The 16,300-nt window shown below is 46.3% G+C and overlaps 1 protein-coding gene across 3 annotated transcripts in view; it reads right to left on the bottom strand.

Annotated features, from left to right (window-relative positions):
• ARHGEF11 (Rho guanine nucleotide exchange factor 11) overlaps window positions 1-16,300 on the bottom strand; it is a 1,841,770-nt gene that overhangs the window by 985,335 nt on the left and 840,135 nt on the right. The window lies entirely within an intron of this gene.

The following is a 16,300-nucleotide window of genomic DNA, read 5'->3' as shown; positions in this document are numbered from 1 at the left end:
AACTGAAGTGACTCCATTTTGTTTGCGTTTTCCGACGATCCCGTGCAGTGCAGGAGTCCTCCCGACGTCCTCCCTCTTGTCCCCACGACTGAGGCTCAGGAACAATGTGATCTGCAGGAACTGCCAGGCACCAACGACTTCAGCTGCATTTGTTTCTTCATACTAAGATACTGTGCCAACCCGATTGAGAGAACTCCACTCTCGCGGTGAAAGTTTGTGAAACTTTCCCAACTTGCAGGCCTAATCAGCTTGTGACCCAACATATGATTCTTTTTCGCCTAAACTACTTCTGAGAACTTTTGCAAAGACTTTACTGTTTGATACCAGAAGTGCTCTTTCCGATGCAGAACACGAACCCATTGACTTTGGCCTAGGCCTATTGGCTTGAATTGAACTCTTCTGGTGAACTGAAACTATTTGCACTGTCTAAAAAGTATATGTGATCTATTCTACTTACCTTATGCCTTTTTGCTCACTTCTAAGTAACTGAACTGCCATTTGACTCCTATTTCAAAGGAGCTCAAACTGTCTCAAAATCGTTTTGTATTGAAGTGCATTGGAATATAATATTGAGTTGTCTCCTTCTAGTGAAATGTTTTCTAAATGATTGTGTAATACATTAATAAGTGTTTTTACCAAGAAACCTTGAGTATAAGTGTCTACTTGAACCACTGTGATTGAAAGTCCTCTGTGTAATGACTGGTACTGCTCACATTCACTCTTGAGATAAGCCTGGCTGCTCAGCTCGCTACCAAAAACTGTGTGGTACAAACTTTTACCAAAGGTTAGTTTGGCTTACGTCTGTAGTCCTAATTGTGTGTGGTGGTCCCAGAGGGTACTGCATGCAATTCTGCCTAGCAACCTGCTCAGTAGCGGGGTTGGGGGAAAAGCGTAGGCAAATTTCCCTGACCATTTCATTGTTCCCTTTGACCAGTGTTGGGGAAACCTGGATGCGAAGTCTGGGCATTGGGTGTTTTGGCTTGTGCCGAACAAGTCTAAAGGGGCAACCCCACAGGGAGAAGATATTGTTTAGGATATCTTTGTCGAGTTGCCAATCGTGCTCTTCGGGTAGAGGATCTCTGCTTAATCAGTCTGCCAGAGAATTGAGTTTCCCCTGTAACATGTTGCAATGTTAGGAACATGCCCCGCTTGAGTGCCCACTTCCAAATTTGTTGTGCTAGCCTCGACAGACTTGGATAGTGTGTGCCCCTTCTTGTTTATGTAAAACTAGGCAATGGTGCAGTCCGTGAGGATTTTTAATGAATGACCTGACAGATGCACTTGGAAAGCTTACAGTGCTTTGAGCACTGATAGTAGTTCCAAAAGATTTATGTGATTTTGGGCTGTGATTTGAGTCCACAGGCCATGCGCTGTATGGTGAAGGTAATGGGCTCCCCACCTTGTGAGTGTCGCATCTGTTGGGACAAATGCTTGCACTGTCAGGTTGTGAAAAGCTTTTCCCTTTAACAGGTTTCCCTTAGTACACCAGCATAGCGCTTGAACTAGGGTTAGCGAAACCACCACTAGATCGTCCAACTGACCGGTTCCCTAACACCACTGTTTAGCTAACCACTCTTGCATTAGACGCATGCAAAGCTGTGCGTGCGGGACCAGGTAAATGCATGATGCCATCATCCCGAGCAAGCACATTGCTTTGCGTACGGTTATTTGGCGACCGGCAAGTTACTGAGGTATTTGCAGCAGTAGGTTTTGTACTCTTTCGCTTGACGGAAAGACCCTCTTCTGTTTTTATGACAGCCCCCAAGAACGGTTTGGTCATGCTTGGAAGGAGACTTCATTTTTTCCTCGATTGAGAATCCCAATTGGAACAGGAGATTGATTGTTCTCTGAGTGTTTTGCTTGCAAATTTGGGGGGATTCCCCAGTTATCAGCCGGTCATCCACTTAAGGGCACGCTGGGATTGGATTCCCTGAGAAGATGCGCTGCCACTACCGCTAGTACCTTGGGGAATGCCCTTAGAGTGGAGGCTATGTTGAAGGGTAGCACCTTGAATTGGTAGTGCTGGTTAGCTACTTTTAAACGCAAGAACGTTCTGTGCGCTGGGAACATTGAAAAATGAAAGTGTGCATCTTTCATATTCAAAATCGCAATGTAGTCTCTCTGCTTTAGCAGTGGGATAACCTCCTGTAGCGTTGTCATGCAGAATTTTTGTGGCTTGAGATAGTTGTTTACTGGACGCAGGTCTAGGACAGGGCGCATTAAGTCTTTTTTCGACACAAGGAAGTATATTGAATAAATACCCTTGCTTACCTGTTTTGCAGGAATGAATTCTATGGTGTCCTTTAGAAGCAGCACCTTCACCTCTTCCAACAGGATATGTTCTTCCTGTGAAGACTACCTTTTCTTGGTGGGTAGTTGGTTGGCATTTGGATCAGTTCAATGCAATATCCTCCCATCACAGTGGAAAGAACCCACTTGTCCGAAGTGAGCACCTCCCATGCGTGTGTTAAGTGTGAAATACGATCTCCTAGTGGAGTGACATGGGAGAGAACCTGTAGCGGGTGGTCATTGCTTAGGGGGGTTGAGCCCCCTCTTGAGGAGGAGGATCTGCCCCTATTTCAAGACCTTCTTTGGCCTCTTTGAAAACCCTGTTGTAAGCACTGCCCTTGTGATGATCCCCAGGACGAATCTTGGCCACCTTGATTCTAATTTGAGGCCCATTGGGAGTTTTGTCCTCTGAAACGGCGAGGATTAGAGCTTCCTCTTTGCCACAAGGGTTTGTTGGTGAGCTGCCCAAGGGATTTGAGGGCATCATTCCTCTTTCGTGCTTTTGAGAGCATCCTCCACTGCTTTGCCAAACAAAGTGTTGGGTTCAATGGGCATGTTTAGGAGGGTTGGCTGGGTTTCTAGTTTGAGGAATGATTATCAGTGTGCCTTCTGCCACCATTTTCCCTGCATTGTCCGCTGCGTCCATGTTTTTGAGGATGCAGTTGGCTACTTTTTCCCCTCTGGGGTGGTTAATAAGAGCTGGGTTTTGAGGGGCTCTGGGACTGAGTATCTGTTGAGTGATTGTATCCCACTTGTGACAATTATAACTGGCTAATAACAATGTGTTATTAGCTATCCTTGCTTGGTAGGCTGCCGAGGAAGCTACCTTCCTGCCCAGGGTGTAGATTTGTTTTACCATCAGGAGGGGCTTCGGAAGAGTCTAGGGGGGATCCTGCCCTCTTTCCTAAAGAGTCAGGCTTTAACTGCCTCCTAATGTATAAAAGGTCTTAGGGGGCATGTCTGAACATCTTCTTGATGCACGGGTTGATTGCCAGTTTTAAATTGGGTGTAAGCAGAGAGGGTTGGGTGAGTCTCTGTACCGATTGTAACAGGAGCATACATTGGGTTGCTGATTTATTTGTCCCCAAGGTTGTCCTCCACAAAGTCTTTGTCGACCTGGGCTTCTTTCAGGTATATTTTGAAATGCTCGGTCGCCTTTTAGAGCAGGTCATTATATTGTAACTGGTTGTCAACCATGGAGTCGGCCACCGGTAGGTCAGTGTGATCTGGGGACTGGACGACGTATACGTCATCATAATATTGGTCCAAGTCCACTGTGTCCCCTTCGTCCTCTGGGTCTGTGTGAGCCTTGTGAGGTATGGTAATAAGTATCATGCCATAGGTCCTGATGCGAGATGGTAGCCTGCATGGTGTCTAGGTGGGCTCTTTTGGCGGCTGGCTGAATGACTGCTGCCCCGCTCTCAGTGGCTGCTGCCCCGCTCTGTGGACATCAGGGTAGTCATCAAACAAATTAATAAAAGAGGACATCCTCCCCATATCTTTATCAAATTGCTCTGTGGTCCACTGTGAGGAGCTTTATACTACAGAGGGAGCAGGAGTAGCAGGTGTAGGTGGGGGCTCTGGGACAGGGGTTTTCTTAAGGTGCCTAGCCCCTGAAAGAGTTCCCTCGGGGGTAGAGTAATCCCTAGTGTTGGTACCTTGAACCTTTTTATCCTGGGACGTCAAAGACTTATGGTTTTTCAATGTCCGGGCCTTTAATAGCGTATCAGGAATGTGCTTTATGATTAACTCACTCCTTTTTTAGCTCTTTGTGCTTTTTTTGGAGGCCGCTGATGCGTCTTTCGACGGCTGGTCTTAGCCGCCTGAGTATTGTAGGTTTAGACGCATTGTCAGAAAGGGACTTTACTGTCTGTTTCGGGGGCTGCTTGTGTGGTGACCGCGAAGGCCCAGAGGACGGAGAAAGTTCAGACCTCTCCCACCGCCCCTGATGCTGCGTGCGGCCTATCGGTTGGTGGCGTGGTCGACTTTCAGCCGTGGGGGGTGGGCTTGGTGTGATGAGACTTGTTAGTGCTTGAGCCGCCGGTGTCGGTTCCCTCAACGTCCATGGCGGCCTCAGCCTGCATGGCGTGGTGGGCGTAGCGTTTGGTCTTGCAGTCCCTCTGCATGATCCCTGGGAAAACAAAGATTGCACACCCGGTGCAAGCCTTTCCAGGGAAACTTCCTATTATAGGAAGGGCAACATTTAAAATGTGTGTTTTCCATGATGTATGGGTGTGGCAGCCTCAACGAGACTAGAATATGAACCTCCCCCCACAGGGCTTAGGCCCGGTGGGGCCTTCAGAGGCCGTAGACAAAGGATCGAGACGGGTTGCTGTCGTCGACCATTGAAACTTGTCATTGAAGTTGTCGCCGAAGATCTTGCGGTAAACGGATATCGAAAGGACAGAACTATGATGCAGAAAAAACAATCTGAGGGACGGACCTCAACGCATGAAGGACCATTGGTACATTAGGCGTCACACTAGGGATAGTATTACTGGCACGCCCTGCCAACGTCCCTTTTCGAGTTTCGAAAACAAAAATTCTAATACTCCGCAGCTACCACTAGATATCGGCCTATGCATAGTATGTGATCTAAGCAGATTCCCACAAGCCTCAGAAGAGCACTTTCGTTTGGATGTTCCTCCCACGTATTCCTCATCTTATATTATATCTCGTCAGCTTTGCTGCTTCAGAAAATAAATTCTCAGCAGATGGTAATGTTGGCGATGCCGTTTCGTCGATGTCCCTCGAGGGTCTCTGACGAGCGTCAATGTCATCGTCAGTATAAATAGAGCATGAAGCGCCTGTTGGACTCAGTTCCGTTTCCCTTTTTCGAGGAATTAACCAGGCAAACCAAAGACCGTAAACTCTCAGAAAGCGCAGTGTGTGATGCATGTAAATTGTACGTCGGCGTAGGCTGGGAGGGGTGATGAGGAATACGTGGGAGAAACATCCAATCGAAAGAAGGTTACCAGGGGTAAGTAACTTGTTCTTCCAATGGATTGTGTCCTCCCATGCATTCCTCGTCTTATGATAGACTCCCAAAGCAGCGATAAAGTATTGGAGGTGGGAGTATCAATCAATCAATCAATTTAATCATGGGCCAAATGAAGAACAGCCTTAGCAAAAAGAGTGGAAGAAGAATCCAAACGGTAGTGTTTGACAAATGTGTCAATGAACGACCAAGCGGCCGCCTAAACCGATGTCATTTATTGGGACACCCCTTTTGGAGAGCCGCAGAGGTTGCCAGGCCCCTTGTGGAATGAGCTCTTAACCCTTCCCGGGGGTCCTTACCCGCAAGTCTATAACATTCTCCAATAGCCAGTAGGATCCACCTGAATATAGTTTGCTTGGTTGCCGCCAGGCCCAATTTCGGACTGATATACCCAATAAAAAGTTGATAATCCTGGCCAAATGTAGCCATTATTGAAATGTAAAAGCTTAGAGCCCTTTTCGGGTCTAGCCTATACAGCTTCTCTTCCTCTTTGCCTGGATGCGGAGGAGGGTAGAAAGTTGGTAGCGTTATCTTCTGCGACAGATGAAAGTCAGAGACTACCTTCGGTAGGAATGATGGTTTTACCCTGAGGATGACTTATCTTTATAGAAAATAGTATGAGGAGGCTTGCAGGAAAGAGCCGGCAACTCACCCTGTGGGCAGATGTTATAGCGATAAGTAGGACTGTTTTCAATGTCAGGAGCCTTAAAGAACATGAATGTAAAGGCTCGAATGGGATACATCAGAATTTTAACAAAAGGTTTAAGTCCCAAAAGAGGTACATGAAATGAGACTGGAGGGTACACATTTTTGAAATGGGAGACCTCTTCAGAGGAGCGCTTAAAATGGAAAGCGCTTCCAGGTATCCTTTTATGATTACAATCTAGAGCCCCAGATTGGCTAAATGCAACAGGAAAGAAAGCACCATAGGTGTGCCACATTGGAATGGATCCACATTCTTATCCTTGCACTAGTTACTAAATTTATTCCAACGACACCGGTACAAGGATTTGGTTGCTGGCCTACAGGCCAAAAGCAAAATCTCCATTACGTCACCCAGGAATTCCCAATCCTTGTATCTCGGCCTCTCAGAAACCATGCGTGAATGCAGAGTGTTTTCACCTATGGAAGGAGAACCCAACCTTCCTCTTGCGAGAGAAGATCCTCTTTTTGTGGAAGACGTATGGGAGGGCAGATGGACATGTCCAGAAGGTCCAGGTACCACATTCACCTGGCCCAATCCGGAGCAATTAGGATCATGGATTTCCCTGACTTTCTCAAACTCCTGATCATGTGAGGAATGACAGACTGGAGGAAACGCGTACAGAAGTAGAAGTTCCCAATCCACTACGAACGCATCCCCTAGAGCTCCTCTTGGGGAAAATTCCCTGGAGCAAAACAGTTCGCACTTCCGGTTGTCACGGGTCACGAACAGTTCCACTTGAGGGGTTCCCCAAAGGGTGAAGATCTCTTAAAGGACTTCCTGAGCTAGTTCCCACTCATGGGATACTGTGCTCTGCCTGCTCAGAGCGTCCGCCGCTGTGTTCTGCTCTCTGGCTAGGTGAACTGCTGATACAGAGATTCCTTCTTGTATTGCCCAGAACCAGAGCTGCATTGCCTCTCTGCACATTGGTAGTAACCCTACACCTCCTCTCTTGATGAGGTAGTAAATGCCTCTGTGTTGTCCATCATTATCAGGACGTTCTTTCCCCGTACAGATGGCAAAAAGGACTTCAGTGCTACCTGATTGCCCTCAGCTCCAACAGGTTGATATGTAGTTTGGACTCCGATGGAGACAATGACCACTGATTGTCAGTTTGTTGGTGTGGGCTCCCCACCCCGGGAGTGAGGTGTCCGTCACTACCGTTATCGCCGGCCATGGTTGCCAAAATGATTCTCCCTTGAGAATGTTATCTTTGCAAACCCACCATAGAAGGTCCTGATAAACTCTACTCAGAACTTGCAGTTGGTCTGACATATTCCCCGAGAAATGGGACCACCAAGTCCTGAGAGCACATTGAAGGGATTTCATTCTCAACTGGGCCTCTGGCACCAGAAAAATGCAGGATGCCATGAGACCAAGCAACCTCAGAAAATCAAAGGCTGGAAGATGTTGGGCATTCTGGAATTTTTTTTACCATCTGCTGAATGTGTTGAGCTCTCACCCCGGGTGGCGAGGCTTTCCCAGAGGAAGTATCCAGGACTGCTCCGATTAAATGGAGTCTTTGGAATGGTATCATATGCGACTTCTTGTAATTGTGGGAGAATCCCAGTCTGTGAAGGGAGTGGCAGGTGATACTGAGATGTTCCTGGGCTTGTTCGGGTAAACGAGCCCTGTTCAGCCAATCGTCCAGGTAGGGGTAGACGTGAATCCCCCCTTTCATGAGACTTGCTGCCATTACTGCCATCAACTTGGTAAAAACCCTCAGGGCGGAGGTCAGCCCGAAGGGCACAACTCAAACTGATATGAATCGCCAACCGCAAACCTCAGGTAGTTTCTGTGCTCAAGATGGATTGGCACATGAAAGTAAGCATCCCGAAGGCCCAATGATACCAACCAGTCTTGGAGTTGGAGAGCCTGAAGGATCTGAGAAAGGGTAACTATCTTGAACTTGTCCTTCCTGAGGAACTTGTTCAAGTTTCTTAAATCCAATCTTCTGTCCTTCTTTGGGATGAGAAAGTAGGGGGAATACCAACCCTTGCTCCTCTCCTTTAAAGGTACATTTTCTATTGCACCTTTCTCTAGCTGGGTTAAAATTTCCTGCACAAGGAGCCAATCTGGAATTTTGACATAGTTGGACCCTGGTGGATGATCTTCAAGCCTTTTTTGAAAAGGAAGGCAGTAACCCTGGGCTACTGGTTCCAGCGCCCAAGCAATGCCCCACCATTAGTTCAAATACTGAGAAATTCTGCCTCCCACCAGGGTCTTGTGGGACAAGGCCTCAGAGTGGCTTAGAGGCAGCTACAGTGGCGGCTGACGGTAAAGAAGCCGCTGCTGGGGCTGATTTGGCACCTCTTCCTCATCCACCACGAGGGAATCTTCTTTGTCCCCTTTGTCCGGTCTGTCCTCTTCTTCTACCAATTCCACCCATGGGGTTGTTGTTGTGGTTGTAGAATGGAGGCGCTAAGGGATTTAGCTGCCGCCTTGGAGGTCTGCAGCTTCTCCAGACTCTAATCCGCCTTGCTGCCAAACAACCTCGAGCCATCAAAGGGCATGTTGAGCAGTCTGGCTTGCACATCCGGTGCAAACCCAGACTTCCTCCACCACGCAAACCTGAGCAGTACGGTGCTAACAGCCATGGATCTGCTGAAGCTGTCAGCAGTATCCAATCCTGACTGGATACATTTTCCCATTGCCTCCTTAAAATCCTTAACTATAGCCAGGAAGCTGTCTCTTTCTTCACCTTCCGGGATGTGATCAGCTGCCATGGCAATACGGTCCCACAGGGTATAAGATAATCTTGAGAGAGTACAGGTGACGGTAGATTTCAAGGTCATGCTGCCTGATATGAAGATCGTGTGTGCCTAGGTATCTACCCTCTTGTCATCTCTATCTGGGGGGATAGAGTGATAAGCAGATTGCCTGGTTGATGTGGTGGCCTGAACTACCAAGCTCTCAGGTGTGGGGTGTTTCGTCAGGTATTCTGGATCGCTGCTGGAAGGCCTGTACTTCTTAGAAAAGTTCCTGTTAACAGCAGGTCCAGATTCTGGGGCTTCCTCTGAAGGGCTTTGTGGAAAGACAAAATTGGGTCCTTCCGAGGACCTTGGTCCAGGATATCAGTCATATTATCCTGTACATAGGTAGGAGAAGCCCTGCCCCAGCCCATATACTCAGTGACCCTATTCATGAGATTTCTATAGGTGGAATCTGCATGGTCAGAAGGGTCAGGCCTGGCAAATTCCAGCTCTGGCGAGGCGTCAAGAACATTAGCCAACTGGAGAGAATCATAACGGTCTCTCATTTTGGACCCCTCATTAATGAGTTCTTCTGGAGCATTCCAAGTGCCAAATTGCAACCCAAAAGGAGGGGAATCCTCTTCAGAGGGCTGTTCCTCCTCAAATATTGAGGACCTAGACTTAAAGTCTTTCTTCGGAATAGGTTTGTAAAACTTGTCCGGAATGGGCAAAGACCTCGACAAAGGTCAAAGCAGCCGTCGACGGTGTCGAAGACGGCTTCAGAAATGGCGCCAGCTTATTCGGCTTCGACGTAGAGATTTTTGACTCTGATGGAGCTGACAAAGACGTTGAGTTCTTCGATGACTTGCGTTTCTTCGAAGGTATCGAAGAAGGACTCAGTCCCGAGACGATGACAGACGACTTGTCGGGTCGAGAACTTTCGACGTTTTGCCGGAACAATACTCTGCTCCGAAGTAGTATCCTTCGACTTCCCCGAGTCGTCTGAAGGAGAGATAGGGGCATGGCTTTTGCGCGATTCTTTCAAGGGGGTCGAGGCCACATTCTCAAAAATCTGCATCATTGCTAATTTAAATGCATCCCATTTTCTAGGGGAATCAGATGTTGTTGGGCATCGGATTACCTCAGTAGAGGAATCGGATGAAGAGGAAGACCTATGGCGTCGCTTCTTCGCCTTCTTTGAGGTGGAAGACCAAGACTGTCGGGACCTCTTCGATTTCTTATGCCGGGAGGAGTCTCTAGACTCACCAGACTTTTTACCTTTCTTCGAAGAAGACTTCAAACCTGCCCTCCCCACCGCCAGTTTACCTCTGAGCTCCCTGAGAGATGTTTCCGTCATGGCCCGACAGGACCCCGCAGTCATCAGTACGGTGCCCGGAACCCACACACCACAGGCAGGCGCGGTGTGAATCGCTAATGGACTTCTTCAACCCGCAGTCGTAGCATTCCTTAAATCCAGACATTGCAGGCGATAGAGTCGATTAAGACATATTCTATGAAGAAAACTTAAGCGTGCCGTTAAACACTTGAAGCGAAAGCTTTCGGAAAAACGGAACTGAAGCCAACGGGTGCTGCATGCACTATTTATACGGACTACGACATTGACGCAACGGCATTGCATACAACACCCTCTACTGAGAAAAATCTTTCTGAAGCAGCAAAGCTGACGATATTATAATATCATAAGATGAGGAATAGGTGGGAGGATACAATCCATTCGAAATATATATATATTTCATAGTAGCCTGACCACCTGTGCATTTCACAAATACTCACGTCTCCAGAACATTGAACACAAAGGGGTGCCAGACTTTTACCGGACACATCTTTGCCCATTCAACCAGTTTGTCTGCTTTCACATTTGCCTCGCAGAGTATATTCTGGATCACATCACTCTTGGACACTAGTCTTGGCATCTCGAATTGCAAGTCTGAAGTTTGCTTTGTAAGAGAAATTTAAAGTACTCCTGGGCAACGAAAACAAAATGCAACATGGGTCTGTTTGAAATCTGACGCCAATCACACATCCACACACTACTTTTAGTATTTTTTTTTTTTTTTTTTATTGGTTATATTACAAACCTTTAAAAAAAAAAAAAAAAGAAGGAAAAGAAAAACCAAGCTAAAATGTATACATTCATCTCAAATCAATACAAGGCCTCCTCCCTTCGTCTATTTCCCATAACATAGTCTCGGGTGCAGACCTCACGACATCCCAGCGATCAGGTCCACCGAGATATCGTGTAGACGATCTTTTATAACACGAAGGAAAGAAACCAAAGCATATAACAACACTCTGTTTGACCCATCAAACAGAGCTCTCCACCAGTCATCACGAGTGAGGCACTGAAAATTCATTGTTACTGGGCTGAAGATGTTAACTCTCTCAGTCTCAAACTCGGGGCACATTATGATTAGATGTTTAAGTGTTTCCTTTGTGGAGGAACAGAATCGACACACAAGGTCCGAGTCCGGAGATTGAGACCAATAGCAAAGACGTTCTTTAGTTGTCATAGCATTCAGCCTAAACTGAAGGTGGGCGGCCCGAGCCCACTGGTCCGGGAAGCAAGCTAAGTATGGAGGTACATATCCGTATGCTCTTGCCTCGGCCGGCACTTCACGCATGGACTTAGAATTAGCTCTTTTGTCACAAGTCTGGATCCAGTCATTTCTCCAAAGCTTTAGTTTTGCAGCATCTGGGTTTTCAAGCAGCAGTTGTATCGTAATATTGTACGAGCTAAGCACATCATAGCATATCTTGTTCCATTGAAATGCAATTGTAGGTGCTTTGGCGAACTGTAGGCTATGTAAAATCTTCATCTGAGGCAATACGGTGTTAGAGTTTACTTTCCTAAAAATGCTTAGAAGATTCCAAGCGACTCTTGCTTGCATGGATATGTAGCCAAGTTCGTATCTAATACAAACAGTGGAGGTGCCTTTAGGGAGATGGAGAACCCTGGTCCAGAAGATGTTTTCTAAAGAATTCCACACTTCAAACCCACCACCAAAGGCGTTTTCGCCAGCATAAATCAGAGACGGTACCACCTTCTGCTGAAAGAAGGTTAACGTCGGTTTTAGAGTAAATTTCCCAAATTTTTTGTTAATTATGACTGCTTGGCACGCCAATTGACGGCATTTTTTCTTGACTGAGTTCACCCAGGGAGCGTCATTTCTGCTGGCACTTAGTTGCATTCCTAAGTAACTGGTGTTAAAGATGCGTCTAATGGGTTCTTTGTTCACGTACCATTTGAATTTATGCCGGTTCAGATTGGATCCTTGCAGTCTTTCAAGGACCATTATTTCGCATTTCCCTCTGTTGATAACCAACCCGTTATCTATTAGGTATTTTTCCACGGCATTTAGTTTGCGCTGTAGACCTATGGGAGTAGAGTCTATCAGAATGATATCGTCTGCATAGACTAAATAGTCCACATGAGAGTCATGGAGTTTTGGCGGGAAAGTGCGTAGGCCACTAAATACGTCCTTGATATCGGATATGTACAAGTTAAATATAGTTGCCGCGAGCAGGCAACCTTGTTTGACACCTCGGGAGGTGTCGATGGGTACAGATAGATTACCCTTTTGATCTAGGCGGACTCTAATGGTCGTGTTCGTATGTAGTTCATGAATGGCGGCCAGCAGACTTGCAGGGCAATTCCATTTGGTCAATTTAGACCACAGTAATTCTCTGTTAATACTGTCGAACGCCTGAGACAAGTCCACCAAGGCGAGATAAATCTTGGAATTAGATCGCAAAGCTTCCATTTTCAATAAGTTTAGTATTAAAAGGTTAATACCGCAACCCAAGCCTTTGACGAATCCAGTTTGTCTAGTGTCCATCTGATTGCACTTTGTTAACCACTCCGTCAGTTTTTGTTGGAGGAGAGTGGCATAGACCTTACCCAATACATCGAGTAGTGCAATTGGTCTATAATTCTTGGGATTACGACGATCGCCTTTTTTGAAAATAGGTATGATCACTGCTGATTTCCAAGACAAAGGGGTCTTGCAGTTGTTGACAATTCTTTTGAACAGTAACTCACAAAAGGTAGTCCATAGTTCAGGTTGGAGTTTAAGCGTAAAGTTCGTTAAGCCATCAGGTCCGGGGGCTCTTGAGTTGTGCATGTTCCCAATGACTCTCAATATCTGCTCATAATCAAAAACCAAGTCCCAATATGGCAACGCTGGAGGACTCCAGTCAACAACCTCATTGTTGTTACAAAAAAGGTTGGCATAAAAGGATACCCACTCAGACTCAGAGACCAGGTTTGCCTGGAGAGCATGTTGAGGAGCAAAGTTGTTGTTTATCAATCTCCAGTATTCAACAGCATTAGAGCTCTTCATTTTTGATAGCATCAGCTCCGCGTCATTCTGCAGCATAATAGCTTTATGGGACTTGAGCCAGTTCTTGTAGCTTTGTTTGAAATTTCTTACAAGCCCATTTGCAACAGTAGGTGTTTGTTTGTGGGCCAATCTTATCTGCCAACGTAAGAGGCGTTTCCGTTGTTGCACCTCAAGATCAAATTTGTGCTTTGGAAAGAAGAGACTGTTGCCCATGTGATTCTTGCGTTCTTGGTATTGGGTTAGGAGGTGGCTGTACTCCGTAATTTCAGAAGTCTGAAGACCTCTCAAGATATTGCCTGTCTCAGTATGATCTAGGTTTAGGCGAATCCTACCGACTCCTGTTCTAGTTGAAAAGCCCCAGCGATCTTGGGGCCTTTTGTCAAATGCCGCAAATGTCAATACCACCATGTCATGATCACTATGCTGCATTGTTTGGACAGACAGGCTGGTCGTTCTCATATGAATCCCACTGGATACAATGATGTAATCCAAGATTGAACTTAGGTCGCCTCGTCTCCATGTGTGGGCAGCAGGAATGTCGCCTAACGTTTGGCCGTTCAGCATCATCAAGTCACGTAACTCCATTTCCAGAGACCATTGGGTTGCCAAATGTGATTCTAAGTTGTTGGAAGTCTTCTTGTGATCCGATGTGTCCTGATGATCAAAACAGTCGATATTGAGATCTCCACAGACTATCAGGTCAATTGGGGGGCAGGCTTCCAACTGCTCGTCCAAAGACTTGGTGACTTCGTCTATGAAGTTTATGGCTCCACTGGCCGCATGGTTCCAGTAAAGATTAAAGATGCAGATGTTGGTTGTTGCGCCAGCAGCCATGCTTCCCACCCCGACCGTGGTCACTTGAATATATGGAGAAATGTCAATTGAGTTCAGGATCCGAAGACCTGAATTAATCCTGACGGCTAGCAGAAGGCCTGACATCGGTCTCCCCTAGTCTGTTTGAGGGCTGGTGTATAGGCAATTTCGAAACCTTCCAAAATGGGTTTTTCACGTAGCCATGTCTCCTGTAGACAGATAAGGTCCAAATCATCAGCCCAGGTGGTATTAAACAGATGACTAAAGCCCCTTGTGTTCCAGGAGCCCAAAGTAAGGGTTTTGTCGCTATTAGGGTGCTTGGGGACCTGGCGTTAGCATGGCATGATATTGTTTAAAGTTTCAGCAACCCAAGCCCACTCATTCCCTTGTACCCTCGGCAGCGTATCAGACCCTAGCAGATCTTCGGTGTGATGTGCTTGACTTGCTCCTGTGATTGTAATCTTGATGTTATTTTGGCTAGATGTCTCGTTCGTGGGCTTACTGGTCTTCTGTGCCAGGGGGAAAGATCTTAGATGAGAAGCTACAGTAACCCTCTCACATGAACGAGCTGAAGGGTTTTTGTAATCTCTTCCAACCTCCAACGAGTTCGCAGCTTTATTCAATGCTTCTTCTGGGATCCGTTTTGGGGCTAAGGAAATATCAAAGCCCAGGGACATTAGGACCGGTCCAGCTTGGAGCAGTGTATCGGCTATCAGTTTAGACTGAACATGTAGAATAACTGCATCATTTTTACTTTCCTCAAAAAATTCTACAATTTTTATGTCGTCAGATTCTATAGCCCGTAGGCTCGGTACCAGATGACAAAGCCGTAAAACATTATGCTGATTCATTATCAAGTCATCAGCAGAGTCGATACGTTCTAAAAGTACTGGGTGGCGAGAAGGCTCATTCGTCCAATGTTTGCTCTTAAGGGGTTCATTTGTTGTTTGCTTTTTCAATGATAGATTTCTTTGCGCAACCCCAATGGCCTTAGGTTGCAGCGACTTAGGCAGAGTACCCCTGGAGTTAGAGCCTAATGAGTCATTCATGGCGACTATCAAAGATGGCAGGTTGATACAAGGGGCAGAGGGAGCTTGTGCCTCTGGATCTTCCGTCTTGAATTGACCGTTGTTAAATAGGTCACACGTCTTGCGACGTTTCTCCTCTAGCGTCATGAAGGATTTCGACCAGATGTCGGTGTCATCTGTGGAAATAGTAGATGGCCCAATTATCTCGCATAGGGATACAAATCTGGTAGATTTCGAGGCTGGCACTTGTGAATGAGTGGAATTATGGCCAGTCGGATTTGATCCAGTGTCAAGCTGGTTAATCATTTGAGGACAGGCTGCACTCAAAGGACCGGCTGTGTTGCCAGTCTGCTTGGATGCATCAAGTGGGCTAGCCGGTAGAGTGTCAAGCTCAGCAGCCCCCGCCACGTCCTCAGCTACTGCATCTTCATATACAGAAATGTTTAGCAAGTCCTCAGCTATGTCACATAAGTTGATTGTTGGTTCAGCGGCCGTGTCCAGGTCGCTAGAAGCAGCATTTAACAGAGGTTCCGGTGCATCCTTTATCCCTTTTAAAATTGTTTTATTAACATTTACATTCACCGTTTTTATGTTACGCAGAAATTTCCTAGAATCATTACCTCGGTTCCTTTTTTTCCATTGGCAAGTTTTTTGATTTTTTGGCTTCGTTGCCTCTACAGATTCCAGCTTTCGGACCTGTAATGGGGCCACTCGTGGGATGCTTGAAAATGTCGAAGACTGCAGCAGCAGCGTTATTTCCATGTTTTTGTACAGCATTGGACACTTCTTTAGTGGGATCAGGAACAAGATTTTGATTAGAAGAGGCAGCCAATTGGGGGTCCTGAAGAACCAAATTCGCTGCAGCTTGAGTTTCCGCAATAATGGCCTGAAAATTGGTCGATAGGGGTGGAATTGGATCAATGGAGGAGGGGGCAAACTCAGCCGTTTGCGAACCTAAAGGGCATAGAGCCGGCAACAACGAGAATTGATCCTGACCAACTTCTACAGTCACTTTTTCATTACAGGCCAACTTATCTAGACTTCTCTTCGATTCAATAGCAGTGGCCTCTGCAATCTGGGCACATGTGGCTAGAGGAACCTGAACAGATGAACAAGCTACAGGGTTGTTTGGAGTTTGAGAGTTTAGTACTCCTCTATCTTCAGGAATTCCAATATAGCCAGGCTTATCGATTTTTTGTTGGAAAAGGTGTAAAGCCTCTTTTGCCACTTCAGCCAATAATTTTCTATCTAAAAAAGCGTTTTTGTTACTGTCTGTTAATACACCTAACGCCAGTTCCACTTGTTTATCAGTATACAGAGATGTGTTCATTAAAATCGTTTGAGAGTTCTCCAGTTCAACAATCTTCGTATTCATACCAAAAATTAAAGCTGTTAAATCTTTCATGTTGTCGTTT

Source organism: Ambystoma mexicanum, chromosome 1p (assembly GCF_040938575.1).
Source record: "Ambystoma mexicanum isolate Mex_15411 chromosome 1p, UKY_AmexF1_1, whole genome shotgun sequence".
In the NCBI taxonomy this organism is placed as follows: Eukaryota; Metazoa; Chordata; class Amphibia; order Caudata; family Ambystomatidae; genus Ambystoma; species Ambystoma mexicanum.
The sequence above is the reverse complement of the archived record's forward strand: the minus strand, read 5'-3'. Positions and strand labels throughout refer to the sequence as shown.